General features: G+C 44.6%; 1 protein-coding gene across 3 annotated transcripts in view; it reads right to left on the bottom strand.

The window, feature by feature from the left end:
* The window catches only part of carm1 (coactivator-associated arginine methyltransferase 1), a 170,636-nt gene that overhangs the window by 56,103 nt on the left and 98,903 nt on the right, over positions 1 to 15,630 (bottom strand). The window lies entirely within an intron of this gene.

The following is a 15,630-nucleotide window of genomic DNA, read 5'->3' as shown; positions in this document are numbered from 1 at the left end:
AAATTTAGTTAAAAGAATCATCTGGAAAATGTTAACTAGTCGGGCTATCGCTCACTTTGATGTTTGCTTTGCATTTTTAAGCAACATTATTAAAAGCCATTAAAGGCAAACAACCTTGGATTGGTACTTCAGGAAACATTGACAGTTAATGTTTGTGTTGAATTCACATTTTTTTTTCATGTATTTATTTTATTTATGTACTGAGAGTCTGTGAGTTTCATTGACAATTTGAGTTTTTTGGGGGAGTGCAACCTTTACAAAGCAGACTGTTTCTGTCTAAATAGACAAGGCGTTATTAGCTGACATTTTTTACTCAAGGACAAAGGGATCCAGTGGTTCCCAAACAATCGGAGGACCAAGACATAAAGCGGGAAGGTGCAGAAAGACCTATTTGGGTTATCCAAACATTCGGAGGAGCAAATGACAATTTAAATGAGCTAGATTATATTTCAAACTTTCATGTTTTATTCCAAAACTGTTCCATCACAAATACAGAGATCCACCATTCTGCAAGGCATCTATTTGTGGGGGTTACGTTCCTTACATCCTTGCGAATCACGAAAATCCACAACTAATAAGTGCAGTATTAATATAGCTATGTATAAAATGTACCATATTTTTGCAAACATAAAATGTACTTAAGTCTTAAACTTTCTCCAAAATTGACAGCATTGGTGGCGTTGTGGAGAAAAAGGTCACATTTCACATGACTTCCATAAAAACAAAACACCCATCATTGCATGACTAGAGCAGCAATCTTCCAGTAAAAAATGTCAAAACTAATGCTCCCAAAACGCAACTTTTTAATTTGCCCCATACATTTGTTGGGAAGAGATAGCTTGGTAACACTAGGACTGGGCTTAGTTCCCTCTCTGACAAGAAATGTAGAAGTAAAAAGAAAAGAGGAATTACTGGGAGGACAGTTGAATGTCTGACAAAATAAAAACCCAGCACTATTATTACTCCTTAGATATTCAAAACTACTTCTTCTTTTCCTTTCGGCTTGTCCCGTTAGGGGTCGCCACAGCGTGTGATCTTTTGCCATCTTAGCCTATCTCCTTCATCTTCCTCTCTAACCCCAACTGCCCTCATGTCTTCCCTCACCACATCCATAAACCTTATCTTTGGTCTTCCTCTCGCTCTTTTGCCTGGGAGCTCCATCCTCAGCATCCTTCTACCAATATACTCACTCTCTCGCCTCTGAACATGTCCAAACCATCGAAGTCTGCTCTCTCGAATCTTGTCTCCAAAACATCCAGCTTTGGCTGTCCCTCTAATAAGCTCATTTCTAATCCTATCCAACCTGGTCACTCCGAGCGAGAACTTCAACATCTTCATTTTTGCCACCTCCATTTCTGCTTCCTGTTGTTTCTTCAGTGCCACCGTCTCTAATCCGTACATCATGGCCGGCCTCACCACTGTTTTGTAAACTTTGCCCTACATCCTAGCAGAGACTCTTCTGTCACATAACACACCAGACACCTTTCGCCAGCTGTTCCAACCTGCTTGGACCCGTTTCTTCACTTCCTGACAACACCCACCATTGCTCTGGATTGTTGACCCTAAATATTTGAAGTCGTCCACCCTCGCTATCTCTTCTCCCTGTAGCCTCACTCTTCCCCCTCCACTTTTCTCATTCACGCACATATATTCTGTTTTACTTCGGCTAATCTTCATTCCTCTCCTTTCCAGTGCATGTCTCCATCTTTCTAATTGTTCCTCTGCATGGTCCCTGCTTTCACTGCATATCACAATATCATCTGCGAACATCATGGTCCAAGGGGATTCCAGTCTAACCTCATCTGTCAGCCTATCCATTACTACCGCAAACAGGAAGGGGCTCAGCGTGGATCCCTGATGCAGTCCCACCTCCACCTTAAATTCTTCTGACACACCAACGGCACACTTCACCGCTGTTCTGCTGCCCTGATGCAACATATTTCTCAACAAACACCAGACTTGCACATGCAGTACCACAGTACCTCTCTTGGTACTCGTAGGCTTTCTCTGGGTCTAGATAGACACAAAGTAACTCATTCTGACCTTCTCTGTACTTTTCCGCGAGCATCCTCAAGGCAAATAATGCATCTGTGGTACTCTTTATCGGCATGAAACCATACTGCTACCCGCAGATACTTCTGTCCTGAGTCTCGCCTCCACTACCCTTTCCCATAACTTCATTGTGTGGCTCATCAACTTTATTCTTCTATAGTTCCCACAGCTCTGAACATCCCCTTTGTTCTTAAAAATGGGAACTAGAACACTTTTCCTCCATTCTTCAGGCATCTTTTCGCCCACTAGTATTCTGTTGAATAAGTTGGTCAAAAACTCCACAGCCACCTCTCCAAATTGCTTCCATACCTCTACCGGTATGTCATTAGGACCAACTGCCTTTCCATTTTTCATCCTTTGTAGTGCCTTTCTGACTTCCCCCTTAGTAATCATTTCCACTTCCTGGTCCTTCACTCTTGCCTCTTCAACTCTTCCTTCTCTCTCATTTTCTTCATTCATCAACTTCTCAAAGTATTCTTTCCATCTATTTAGCACACTACTGGCACCAGTCAACACATTTCCATCTCTATCCTTAATCACCCTAACCTGCTGCACAGCCTTCCCATCCTTAGATATTCAAAACAAACCTCCCAAATGAACAGGAGATCTCTTGCTGCAAACAGCTTGAGACATGATTGAACAACCACAAAATGAAATAGGAAAGGACTCACTGCATGTGACTACGTAGTATAAGATAAACTTATAACAGTCCGCACCAGCCAAACTCATGATTGATGGTATATCAGTCGTGGTGGCAGGAACAACACTAAGTGACAAACTAAATGCATTACATAAGAAATGGACACCACCACCACACATCATTGAACAAACTGAACATGAGTGGAAGAGTTTGGGACAATCTGTATAGGTTGCACGAAATGTTTCTGATTGGACAGAAAAATAACCAGATTTGGATTGGGATGACTGAACTGTACAGAAAAATAACCTTATTGGACAGTGTGAAACAATCTGAGACCAGATGTTGTGGTACGCACAGTGGTATAACAATCTACACAGACAATACAGGAAAAATAGAGGAATAGTGACAACCATAGCGAAATTAATGACATGCAAAGCTACTACAACATTTGCTCATAGCAGTTAAAGTACCAAAAGAAATGGCTATATGTCAATGTGCAGCACACACATCAAATACAAAGTATCATTTGGAAATGCATTTCCAGATAAAACAGCACAAGAAGTAGCAGCCAAAACCTTTATGGGATTATCTGACCATGTAACAAGAGACTTTCCTCCTCGAGCCTTCACCTTATCGTTGTGGAGGGGTTTGTATGTCCTGATGATCCTAGGAGTTAAATTGTCTGGGGCTTCATGCCTCTGGTAGGGTCACCCATGGAAAGCAGGTCCTAGGTGAGGGACCAGACAAAATACGACTCCAAAACCCCCACAATGCCTACAAAAATTGGATCTTGGTTTCCCTTCCCCGGACGAAAGTCACTGGGGAACCAGACCTTCAAGTCTGGCTCGAAGGTGAGCGCCTGATGGCCAGGCCTGCACCCATGGGGCTCGGCCAGGCACAGCCTGAAAGGGTAAAATGGGCCCTTCCCATGGGCTCACGACCTGTGAAAGGGGCCACAGGGGTCGGATGCAATATGAGCTGGGCGGTGCCCAAAGGCGGGGACCTTGGTGATCCGAACCCCGGCTACAGTAACTAACTCTAGGGTCATGGAATGGCACCTCTTTGGCAGGCGGGGGGACCAGACTTGGTGCGTGAAGTCAAGAAGTTCCGACTAGATATAGTCGGACTCGCCTCTACGCACTGCTTGGGCTCTGGCACCACTCCTCTTGAGAAGGGTTGGACTCTTTCATTCAGGAGTTGCCCTTGGGGAGAGATGCCGAGCAGGTGTGGATATACTAATTGCCCCCCCCCACCCCCCCCCCCCCCCCCCCCCCCGGCTCGGGGCCTGTACGTTGGGAATTGACCTTGTGGATGAGAGGGTAGCCTCCCTCCGCCTGCAGGTAGGGGTGCGGGTCATGACTGGTGTTTGTGCTTATGCACCAAACAGCAGTGCAGAGTACCTCCCTCTGGCGACTCCAATGACTTCAATGAACACATGGGCAATGAGAGTGAGACCTGGAAGGGCGTGATTGGGTAGAACAGCCCCTCCCGATCAGAACTCGAGTGGTGTTCTGTTACTGGACTTCTGTGCTCATCACAGATTGTCCGTAAAAAACACAATGTCCAGGCATATGGGTGTTCACATGTCAACCTGGGACCAGGACACCCTAAGTCGCAGTTGAATGATCGACTTTGTGGTCGTGTCATCGGACTTTCATGTTTTGGGCACTTGGGTGAAGAGAGGGGGGCAGCTGTCAACTGATCACCACCAGTGTTGAGTTGGCTCCGATGGTTGGGGGAAAATCCCAGTCCGACGTGACAGGCCCAAACGTATTGTAAGGGTCTGCTGGGAACGGCTGGCAGATTCCCCTGTCAGATAGAATTTCAACTTCCAGCTTCGAAAGAACTTTGCTCCCGTCCCGGAGGAGATGGGGGGAAATAGAGTCCGAGTGGATGATGTTCCGCGCCTCCATTGCTGAGCCGGCCGACTGGAGCTGTGGCTGTAAGGCAGTCAGTGCCTGTCGTGGCGGCAAACCACAAACACGTTGGTGGACACCAAACAGTGAGGGATGCTGTCAAGCTGAAGAAGGAGTTCTATCGGGCATTTCTGGCATTGAGGAAATTCTGTTGTGGATGTGGAACAACCTCATGTCATGGCGAAACAAGTGGGGAGTGAATGTGATACGTCGACTGCCCAAACCAAAGTAAAAAAGAACGGTGGTTCTTTTAAGATGGAATGGCTGTCCGAGTATGTGCAAATAGAGTTAAATAAAGTTGCGGCTGAGTTTTCTGATGGAAAAAAATGGATGAAATGGAAGCTGGTCTACCTCGAGCGACACATCCAGCAGAAAAGTAATTTGAATGCTGTTGGAAAAGACTCAAGATGGGATAGGTACATTATTGTGGGAGAGCACAAACAACCGGGAGAAAAAGAACGAGCTGTCACGCAAAAAACTTCGGACCCTGAGTAAGTTAAAGTTCTCATTGACAATATTTTATTTGGCATTAAAATGAATGCCTCAATGCTGTCAGTTCAACGATCACATGGCAAATTACGATAGTAACTGAACAACATTGTGTGGCCCATTATAGAAGATTTGGGCATTGATGATGACTAGAAAGATGGGCCTTTGATGGGAGATGTGGAAACTCTTCTTAGAACTGTATATTCCACTTTCTCTCGGCCCACTGTGATTCTTGATGAAGATACACTGTCATTCAATGAAGTGCGATGGCATTCCCGATACGTGAAGGGGAAGGATGAGCAAGGGAGTGACCGTGTCAAAGAGGCAATGGGGACCTCATCAGCTGATGACAGAAATACTGATGAGATTATTTTTTTTATGAGTAAGCTCTGTGACCACATGGAAGCTCGTTTTCCAAAGGATGAATTAAAGGAGTGGTCTGCATTTGACATTGAAGCATTGAGCTCAGACATCAGTTTTGACGATGGATCAGCACATATTGCAACACTGGCAAAGAGGTATGAGGTCTTTCTCCACCACCGACAGTCTATGGAGGCCATTAACAGTCAATATGCTGACTTCAAGTATACAATGAAACAAAAACGTAAACAGGGGACAATCAGCACATTCTCAGATATGGTGGCTGCAGCAATTGAATGTGAGGAGCTAAAGGAGATCTCACAGCTTGGGGATACTTGTGCTGATCTGAAAATTAGTTGCATAAAGACACCTGTCCACCGCATACAATCAGTAAGAATCAAACTTGTAACATGGCCAAGACCAAAGAGCTTTCCAAAGACACCAGAGACAATATTGTACAACACATGGCTGGAAAGGGCTACTGATAAGCCAAGCAGCTTAGTGAAAAAAGGTCCACTGTTGGGGCAATCATGAGAAAATGGAAAAAGTTAAACATGACGGTCAATCTCAATTGGAGTGGATATGCAAGGTATCCCCTCGTGGGGTCACAAGGATGCTTAGAAAGGAGAGGAATCAGCCCAGGACTACATGACGGGACATGGTCAATTACCTGAAAAGAGCTGGGACCACTGTTTCCAAGGTGACTGATGGTAATACACTAAGACGTCATGGTTGAAATCAAGCATGGCACGGAAGGTTCCCTTGCCTAAACCAGCATCTTAAAGTTTGCCAATGACCATTTGGATGATACAGAGGAGTCATGGGAAAAAGTTTTGTGGTCAGATGAGAATAAAATGGAACTTTTTGGTCATAATTCCACTAACTGTGTTTGGGGAAGACAAATGATGAGATCCATCCCAAGAACACCATCCCTACTGTGAAGCATGGGGGTGGTTGTATTATGCTTTGGGGGTGTTTTTCTGCACATGGCACAGGACGACTGCACTGTATTAAGGAGAGGATGACCGCAGCTATGTATTGTGAGATTTTGGGGAACAACCTCTCCCTCAGTCAGAAGATGGGTCATTGCTGGGTCTTTCAACATGACAATGACCCAAAGCACACAGCCAGGAAAACCAAGGAGTGGTTCCGCAAGAAGCATATCAAGTTTCTGGCGTGGTCTAGCCAGACTCCAGACCTAAATCCAATCGAAAATGTTTGGAGGGAGCTGAAACTCCATGTTTCTCAGCAACAGCCCAGAAAGCTGTCTGATCTAGAGATCTGTGTGGAGGAGTGGGCCAAAATCCCTCCTGCAGTGTGTGCAAACTGGTGAACAACTACGTTTGACCTCTGTAATTGCAAACAAAGGCTACTCTACCAAATATTAACATTGGTTTTCTCAGGTGTTCAAATACTTATTTGCAGCTGTATTACTCAAATAAATAATTAAAAAAAATCATACATTGTGATTTCTGGATTCTTTTTCTTTTTAGATTCTCTCTCTCTCTCACAGTGGACATGTACCTACAATGAAAATTTCAGACCCCTCCATGATTTCTAAGGGAGAATTTGCAGTATAGCAGGGTGTTCAAATACTTATTTTCTTCACTGTATTTCACAAATAGGAAACAACTGGTTATTAATGTAGAATGCAGCTAATGTGGTAAACTATAGTTGCATCACCTGCATAGGCCGTAGGCCACTAATATGTGTCATTCCAGCAGAAATCCCAAAATATTACCCAGGAGGTAATGACTAAAACAACTCCTCACACCACTTGCCAGAAATTGAATAGTGTTCATCCAAAAACTAAGGCACTAAATGATGGGCTGATATTTTCTACTAATGTTGCATTGACCAACTTCTCCTGTGTTAGCTTTACAGGGACAGGTGTTAAGGTGGGAAGTCTCAACAAAACATGGTGTCATGATATCCATCAGCAAACTGCCCCACTGCTCTCACGCAGCGATGTGTGGTAGTGGTGCGTTGATCAAAAGTTGTATCACACACACTGATAAATGCATCAGGAACGTGTGCACTGCGAGCTGTCAAACTTGAACACTTCGACGACACGCAAAGAGGTTCAGAGGTTCTTTGGGTTTGCTAATATTTACTGTACATTCATTAAAAACTTCAGTACTGCAGTCTCACCATTAACTATCTAACCTTACTAAACAGACGCTTTGCTTGGAATCTGCTGTGTCAGACCATCTTTCAAAAATTAAAGACAAGCTTCACCCCCCACCCTCGCCTTCTCAGATCATAACAGGCAATTTGTAGTGGAAGTTGATGCATCTGATTCCGGTATAGGGGCGTTTCTCTCGCAAAGGAACCCCAAGGATGGCAGATTGCGTTTCTGCGCATTTTTATAAGAAACTTACTCCCGCAGAAAATAATGATGACATCGGGGATTGCAAACCATTTTCAGTCAGGGTGGATTTGGGGGAGTGGATGCACTGGTTGGAAGGAGCTCAGATCCCGTCAGAAGGAGCTACATTGTGTCTTCGTAGATGTAGAGAAAGCCTATGACAGAGTAGCAAGAGAGGAACTGTGGTACTGTAAGATCGGTGCGGCAGAGAAACATCTTAGAACAGTACAAGACAAGTATGAAAAAAGCAGAACAGTGGTGAGGGGTGCCGTAGGTGGAACTGCATCAGGGATCCGCTCTGAGCCCCTTCCTGTTTGTGGTAGTAACGGATAGGCTGACAGATGAGGTTAGACTGGAGTCCCCTGACACAATGATGTTCGCAGATGATATTGTGATCTGCAATGAAAGCAGGGAGCAGGTGGAGGAACAATTAGAAAGATGCAGGAATGCACTGGAAAGGAGAGGAATAAAGATTAGCAAAAGTAAAACAGAGTATATGTGCATGAATGAGAGGGGTGGTGGGGGAAGAGTGAAGCTCCTGGGAGAAGAGATAGCAAGGGTGGACGACTTCAAATACTTGGGGTCAACAATACAGAGCAATGGAGAGTGTGGTAAGGAGGTGACGAAACGGGTCCAAGTGGGGTGGAAGAGTTGGCGGAAGGTGTCTGTTGTTCTATGTGACAGAAGAGTATCCGCTAGGATGAAGGGCAAAGTTTAGAAAACAGTGGTGAGGCCGGCCATGATGTACAGATTAGAGACGATGGCACTGAAGAAACAACAGGAAGCAGAACTGGAGGGAACAGAAATGAAGATGCTGAGGTTCTCGCTTGGGGCAGACTTTGATGGTTTGGACATGTCCAGAGGAGAGAGAGTGAGTATATTGGTAGAAGGGTGCTGAGGATGGAGGTGCCAGGCAAAAGAGAAAGCGGAAGACCAAAGAAAAGGTTGATGAATGTTGTGAGGGAGGACATGAAGATTGTGGGTGTTAGAGAGGAAGATGCACGAGATAGGCTTAGATGGAAAAAGATGACACGCGTTGGCGACCCCTAATTGGGACAAGCTGAAAGGAAATGAAGAAGACTTCATCATAGCAGACACTCAACTGTCACATAACACACCAGACACCTTCCGCCACCTGTTACAACCTGCTTGGACCCATTCTGTAATTTCATTACCACACTCATCATTGCTCCAAATTGCTGACCCCAAGTATTTGAAGTCCTTCACCCTCCCTATCTCCTCTCCCTGTAGCCTCACTCTTCCCCCTTAACCCCACTCATTGAAGCACATGTATTGTGTTTTACTTCAGCTGAAATTCATTCCTCTCCTTTCCAGTGCATGCCTCCATCTTTCACCTACTCCCTGCTTTCACTGCAGATGACAAGGTCATCATGGTCAAAGGGGATTCCAGTCTAACAATCTGTCAGCCCAACAGTTAGCACTGCAAACAGTAAGGGGCTCAGTTGTGATCCAGGATGCAGTCCCACCTCCACCTTAAATTCTTCTGACACACCTGCGGCACACCTCACCACTGTTCTACTGCCCTCATATATACTATTTTAACATATTTCTTTGCTACACGAGACTTATGCAGGCAATTCCACAGTTCATCTCTTGGTAGTCTTGTCATGGTTTTTCTCTAGATCCACAAGGACACAATGTAGCTCATTTTGACCTTCTGTGTACTTTTCCACTCACATCCTGAAGGCAAATAACGCATATGTGGTGCTCATTTTAGGCATGAAACCATATTGGGGCTTCCAGATGCTTACTTCTGTCCTGAGTCTAGCCTCCACTACTCTTTTCCATAACTTCATTGTGTGGGTCATCAACTATTCCTCTATCGTTCCCACAGCTCTGCAAATCACCTTTGTTCTTAAAACTGGAAAGTACAACTTTTTCCCCATTCTTCAGGCATTTTCTCACCCACTAGTGTTCTGTTGAATAAGTTGGGCAAAAATTCCACAGTGACCGCTCCAAATTGCTTCCATACCTCCATGAGTGTCATCAGGACACACTCACTTTCCATTTGTCATCCTCTTGAGTGCCTTCCTAACTTACCTCTTATTAATAATTGCCAGTTCCTGGTCTATCACACTTCCCTCTTCTACCTTTCATTCTCTCATTTTCTTCATTCATCAACTTCTCGAAGTATTCTTTCCAACAATTTAGCACACTACTGGCACCAGTCAACACATTTCCAACTCTGTCTTTAATCACCCTAACCTGCTGCACATCCTACTCATCTCTCACCCTCTGCCTGCCCAACTTGTCGAGATCGTTTTCTACTTCTTTTGTGTCCAATTTGGTACAATGTCACCATAAACCTCTTTTAACCTTCACCACCTCTACCTTAATCCGATGTTGCATCACAATGTATATTCGCCTCGCATCTGAGTGTCCCACTTCGCTAATCTCTTTGCTTGAATGACTTCATGTATCTTGGGGGTTCCAACACCAAGTCTCCTTCTCTCCCCTTTCTACCAGAAGAAACACCAAGTACTCTCCTGCCTGCCTCTGTGATCACCTTGGCTAGTTCAGTGTTCCGGGAGCTCGTCCTGTTCACCGAGAATCCGTCTCATCTCTTTTCGAATGGCCACTCAACATTCTTCCTTTCTCAGCTTCAACCACATGGTTCTCTGCTCTACCTTTGTCTTCTTTATCTTCCTACCCACCACCAGTCATCCTACACACCACCATCGTATGCTCTCGAGCTACACTCGCCTCTATCACTACCTTAGTCAGTAACCTCCTTCAGATTCCATCTTCTGCACAAAATGTAATCCACCTGGCTGCTTCTACCACCGCCCTTGTAGGTCACCCTATGTTCCTGCCTCTTCTGGAAAAAGGTTTTCCGTTCTAGTACGACAGATACTTTTGAGAAATAAAGATATGTGGGGGGTGTCACTGAGCAATAAAAATTGTAATCTGGTCATGTCGTTACAATTTTATTTTTACGTTTTTTGAGAATTGTGGCTATTATCAAGAAAAAATTAGGGTTACCAGACCCGAAATCGAAGAGCTGACAGAAAGCATCTGGGAAATCTGATTTTACATTATTCCTAGGGAATGGCACACTCTGCTTCAATGCATGGTGCATTGAATCAGTAATTAAAGGGATTACAATCTCCTAACCCTTGTGAGGATAAGAGGCTCAAAAAGTGAATGGATTGGATTATTTAAAGTCATGACCGAAAATGCATTTTCTTACAAAGTGCTCAAATCTCTCGAAACCTGCCATTACCCAACTGTCAGTAAGAGAAAGATGCTGGTGCTGACTATCTGTTATAATCCCAGAAATTTTATTCCACGGGAGTTTCATGTCATCCACGGCAGCAGAAACCGAAGAAAATAAGTCTATTCCTCTCGTTTGGTTTTTCAGGCTTCTTCAGTCACATTCATTTTGTTGTCCACTCCTCTCCAAAAAAATAAGTCACTGAGCAGTGTCAGAGGCGTCTGTGCTTTCATTGTAAGCTTGCGAAAAAAGTCAAACTCCTTTCCTCTGACACCTAATTGTCATTTGATTTCTCATGACACTTCTTCAATCTGTGTGCCACAGTGATACGTGCCAGGCAGACTTTTGGCAAACTCTTCCTGTTTGTCAGGACAGATTTTGACAGGACAGATTGTCATCACGTAGGTTTTTGATAAGGGTTAGCTTGTAACTAGCCTTTGTAGCGTTCTCGTTTGACTCTGGGGCTCTTGCAAAATATTGCTGATGTGAGATTAAACCGTATTAAAGTTGCTTCAGTTTCTCGCTGCGTTCCTTCCCTGTGAATCTTGTCGTATATGTCAGCATGTCTTGTTTGGTAAAGTCGCTTGACATTTAACTATTTAAAAACAGCCACCCTTCTCATTGTAAATGAGGCAGACAGTTGTTGCGTATTTCACAGAAGAACACACGCTTTTCTCACTGAGAACCATGGTCTCAGATTTGGAGGTGCATATTCTAATCCCAGCCGTTGAACACTCGGCTGCGAACTACTCCTGTGAGAGTTGGAGATCACGGGTTAATGAAGCCAACAGAACCACATCTTCTTGTTTTTCTTTCAACTCGTCCCGTTAGGGGTCGCCACAGCGTGTCATATTTTCCATTTAAGCCTATCTCGTGCATCCTCCTCTCTAACACCCAGTGTCCTCATGTCCTCCCTCACAACATCCATCAACCTTTTCTTTGGTCTTCCTCTCGCTGTTTTGACTAGCCGCTCCATCCTCAGCACCCTTTTACCAACATACTCACTCTCTCGCCCCTGAACATGTCCAAACCATCGAAGTCTGCTCTCTCTAACCTTGTCTCCAAAACATCCAACTTTGGCTGTCCCTCTAATGAGCTCATTTCTAATCCGATCCAACCAGTTCACACCAAGCGAGAACCTTAGTATCTTCATTTCTGCCACTGCAGGTTCTGCTTCCTGTTGTTTCTTCAGTGCCGCCGTCTCCAATCCATACATCATGGCCGGTCTCACCACTGTTTTATACATTTTGTCCTTCACCCTAGCGGATACTCTTGTGCCACCAAGGACTTTTTTAACTATCTCGATGACCTAAACTCCGGAGTTGCTCCTCCATTTCTCTTCTTATCTACTCAATGATAAAATAATTTAAACCTTGCACCTAAACTTCTAGCCTTTATCCCTTATGTAGAAATTCAGATAATGTAGGTCAAAGACAAAAAAAGGAGGAGGAAAGCTGCTTAGTCGGAAGAAGGACAAGAGGAATGCACAAAACTTACAGCTGAATGTAGGGACTTTGAATGTTGGGACTATGACAGGAAAAACTCAGGAGTTAGTTGACAAGATGATTCGGAGAAAGGTTGATACACATCTGAAAAAATAGGGATGCAATACTGAGGAAACTGAACGCGAAGCCCTCTATGCCTTGGCTGCGCCAAGAAATTCTGTCCATAAAATTTATGAACAGAATTAGTGACAAAAGGCAGTCTTGGCGGAGTCCAACATTCAGCAGAAAATGGTAATGTGGCCCAAACTCTGACAACGATAGTACAGAGTGATCAGCTCCTATCAGAGGGTTTGGTACCCCATACTCCCGAAGCACCCTCCACAGGACTCACTGAGGGACACTGTCAATCGACTTTTCCAAGTCCACAAAATACATGTAGACTGGTTGGAACAACTCCCTCGAGGACCCTGCCAAGGATCAAGAGCTGATCCACTATTCCATTGCCAGGAAAAAAAACCACATTACTCCTGAATCTGAGATTCAACTTCCCGACCGACCCACCTCTCCAGCACCCCTGAATAGACCTTACCACGGAGGAGGAGGAGTGTCATCCCCCTGTAGTTGGAACACACCCTCCTGTCCACCTTTGTAAAATGGGGGAACACCACCAGAGTCTGCCAATCCAGAGGCACTGTCCCCAATGTCCACACAGTGCTGCAGAGGCATGTCAACTAGGACAGCCCCAGAACAACCTGAGCCTTTAGGAACAATGGGTGAATCTCATCCACCCCCGGGGCCTTGCCACCAAGAAGCTTTGTAACAACCTCGATGACCTAAACTCCGGAAATTGGAGAGCCTACTTCCTCATGGGAAGGTGTGATAGTGGAATTCTTCCAACATCTCTCTCTCTCTCTCTCTCTCTCTCTCTCTCTCTCTCTCTCTCTCTCTCTCTCTCTCTCTCTCTCTCCTCTCTCTCTCTCTCTCTCTCTCTCTCTCTGAGATGCTCAGGACTACTTGGTCTAGTTACTTACTTTTAGAATTTCTCTTTCAGCTCATCCTGAGACGAGGTCAGCAGCGCCCCATCCTCACTATAAACAGTGTTGATGGTGCACTGCTTCCCATTTCTGATATGCTGGATGGTGGACCAGAATTTCCCCAAAGCCGTCCGGAAGTCCGGTGTTTCCCATTTTACGAGCGTTAGCCTAGGATATTGCTACTGCAGCAAACGCTCGAAAAACGGCTGCCTATGAGTTTAAACCAAGACAGAAATGTTAACGAGAAGAGCGAGTTACACAGCGGCTTTTAAAAGAAAAGTCAGCGCTGCTGACGATGATGTGGGCAACTGCGAAGCAGCACTGCAGTTCAAAGTGGCTGAATTTAACTAAACATTGTGGAGGAAGATGAAGGACAAAAAAACATGGAAGAGTTTTTGGACGCGGGAGCGTTGTAGAGTTCCCAGAGATGGAGGAAGAGCTGCTCAACATTGTAGTTGAACGGAGGGCAAGAGGTTGTGGTATTAGCACCGTGGATCTTCGCTTCAAAGCATTGAAAATAATGAGTGGAAAGGGGAACCAAGATTTCAGTGCATCTTCGAACTGGTGCTACTTTATTTATGAGGAGGCACAACCGCTGTTAGGCCCAGAACAGCAAATGCGCAATGTCTTCCAGCCGATGAGGATAAATTGACAAAATACCAGCAGGTCATCATTCGGCTGAGAAAGCAGTGCGAGTTCGAAATATGGGTGCATAGCAAATGCTGATCAAACACCCCTCACCTATAATTTGCTAGGCACTGATACAATTGATCAGAAAGGTGGAAAAACAGTGAGGATAAAGTTTTCTGGGAACAAAACAAGCCACTTTATTGTAATGCTGGGCGCGTATTACACCTTTAGACAAAAAGAAAACTCTTCCCAAGAACTGCCAGAGGCCAAAGGGCATCACAGTGAGATGCCACCCAAAAGGATGGATGTATGGATTGATGGATGGATGAGGCACTCACTAAGGACTGGATTTGGTCAGTCAGGTGTAACCACAAGCAACTGTCGGAAAATGCTGGTGTTGGATGCATTTCAATGCCATCGCATGCCAGCTATTAAAAAAATCCTACATGAAAATAAAACTGACTTGGTGATTATTCCTGGTGGCATGATTGCACAGTTGCAGGTAATGGATGTATCGTCCAATAAGCCTTTTAAAAATGACGTGCAGAAGACATGCAATGAGTGGATGACTTCGGGGGCCACATTCCCTGCACCTGGCAATGTAAGAAAACCTGAATTGCTGCAAATAAAGGAATCGATAAAAGATGCATGGGAAATAAGAAAGAAGGAGAAAAGGAGCTTCACAGCTTGGCAAGACAGTGGGATAGAAATGGGAAGGATGTGCAGCAAGTAAAGGTGATTAAGGATAGTGATGGAAATATGTTGAATGGTGCCAGTAATGTACTAAGTAGATGGAAAGAGTACTTTGAGAAGTTAATGAATGAAGAAAATGGGAGAGAAGGTAGAGTAGAAGAGGCAAGCGTGAATGACCAGGGAGAAGGTTTGATTAATAAGGGAGAAGTTAGAAAGGCACTGAACAGAATGAAAAATGGAAAGACAGTTGGTCCCGATGACATACCAGTGGAGGTATGGAAGCAATTTGGTGAGGTGGCTATGGAATTTTGAACCAACTTATTCATTAGAAGCCAGAAGAATGGAGGAAAAGTGTGCTCATCCCCATTTTTAAAAACAAAGGCGATGTTCAGAACTGTGTAAACTTCAGAGGAGTACAGATGAGCCACACAATGAAGTTATGGGAAAGAGTAGTGGAGGCTAGACTCAGGACAGACATAAGTATCTGTGAGCAACAGTATCGTTTCATGGCTAGAAAGAGTACCACAGATGCACTATTTGTCTTGAGGATGCTCGTGGAAAAGTACGGAGAAAGTCAGAAGGAGCTACATTGTATCTTTGTAGACCTTGTCAAGTAAGTTGTATGCCACGAATAGCAATGGAGCGAATTGATAGCATTTGGCTTGTATGGCTTGGGTTCATGCGTTGAGCTGAGCCCTAGAACAAACTCTCAAATTGAACACCAGATGTCGCCAAACAAAATTATACTTGATTGGGTCACCAGCACGG

This window comes from Syngnathoides biaculeatus, chromosome 16 (assembly GCF_019802595.1).
Source record: "Syngnathoides biaculeatus isolate LvHL_M chromosome 16, ASM1980259v1, whole genome shotgun sequence".
Classification (NCBI taxonomy): Eukaryota; Metazoa; Chordata; class Actinopteri; order Syngnathiformes; family Syngnathidae; genus Syngnathoides; species Syngnathoides biaculeatus.
The sequence above is the reverse complement of the archived record's forward strand: the minus strand, read 5'-3'. Positions and strand labels throughout refer to the sequence as shown.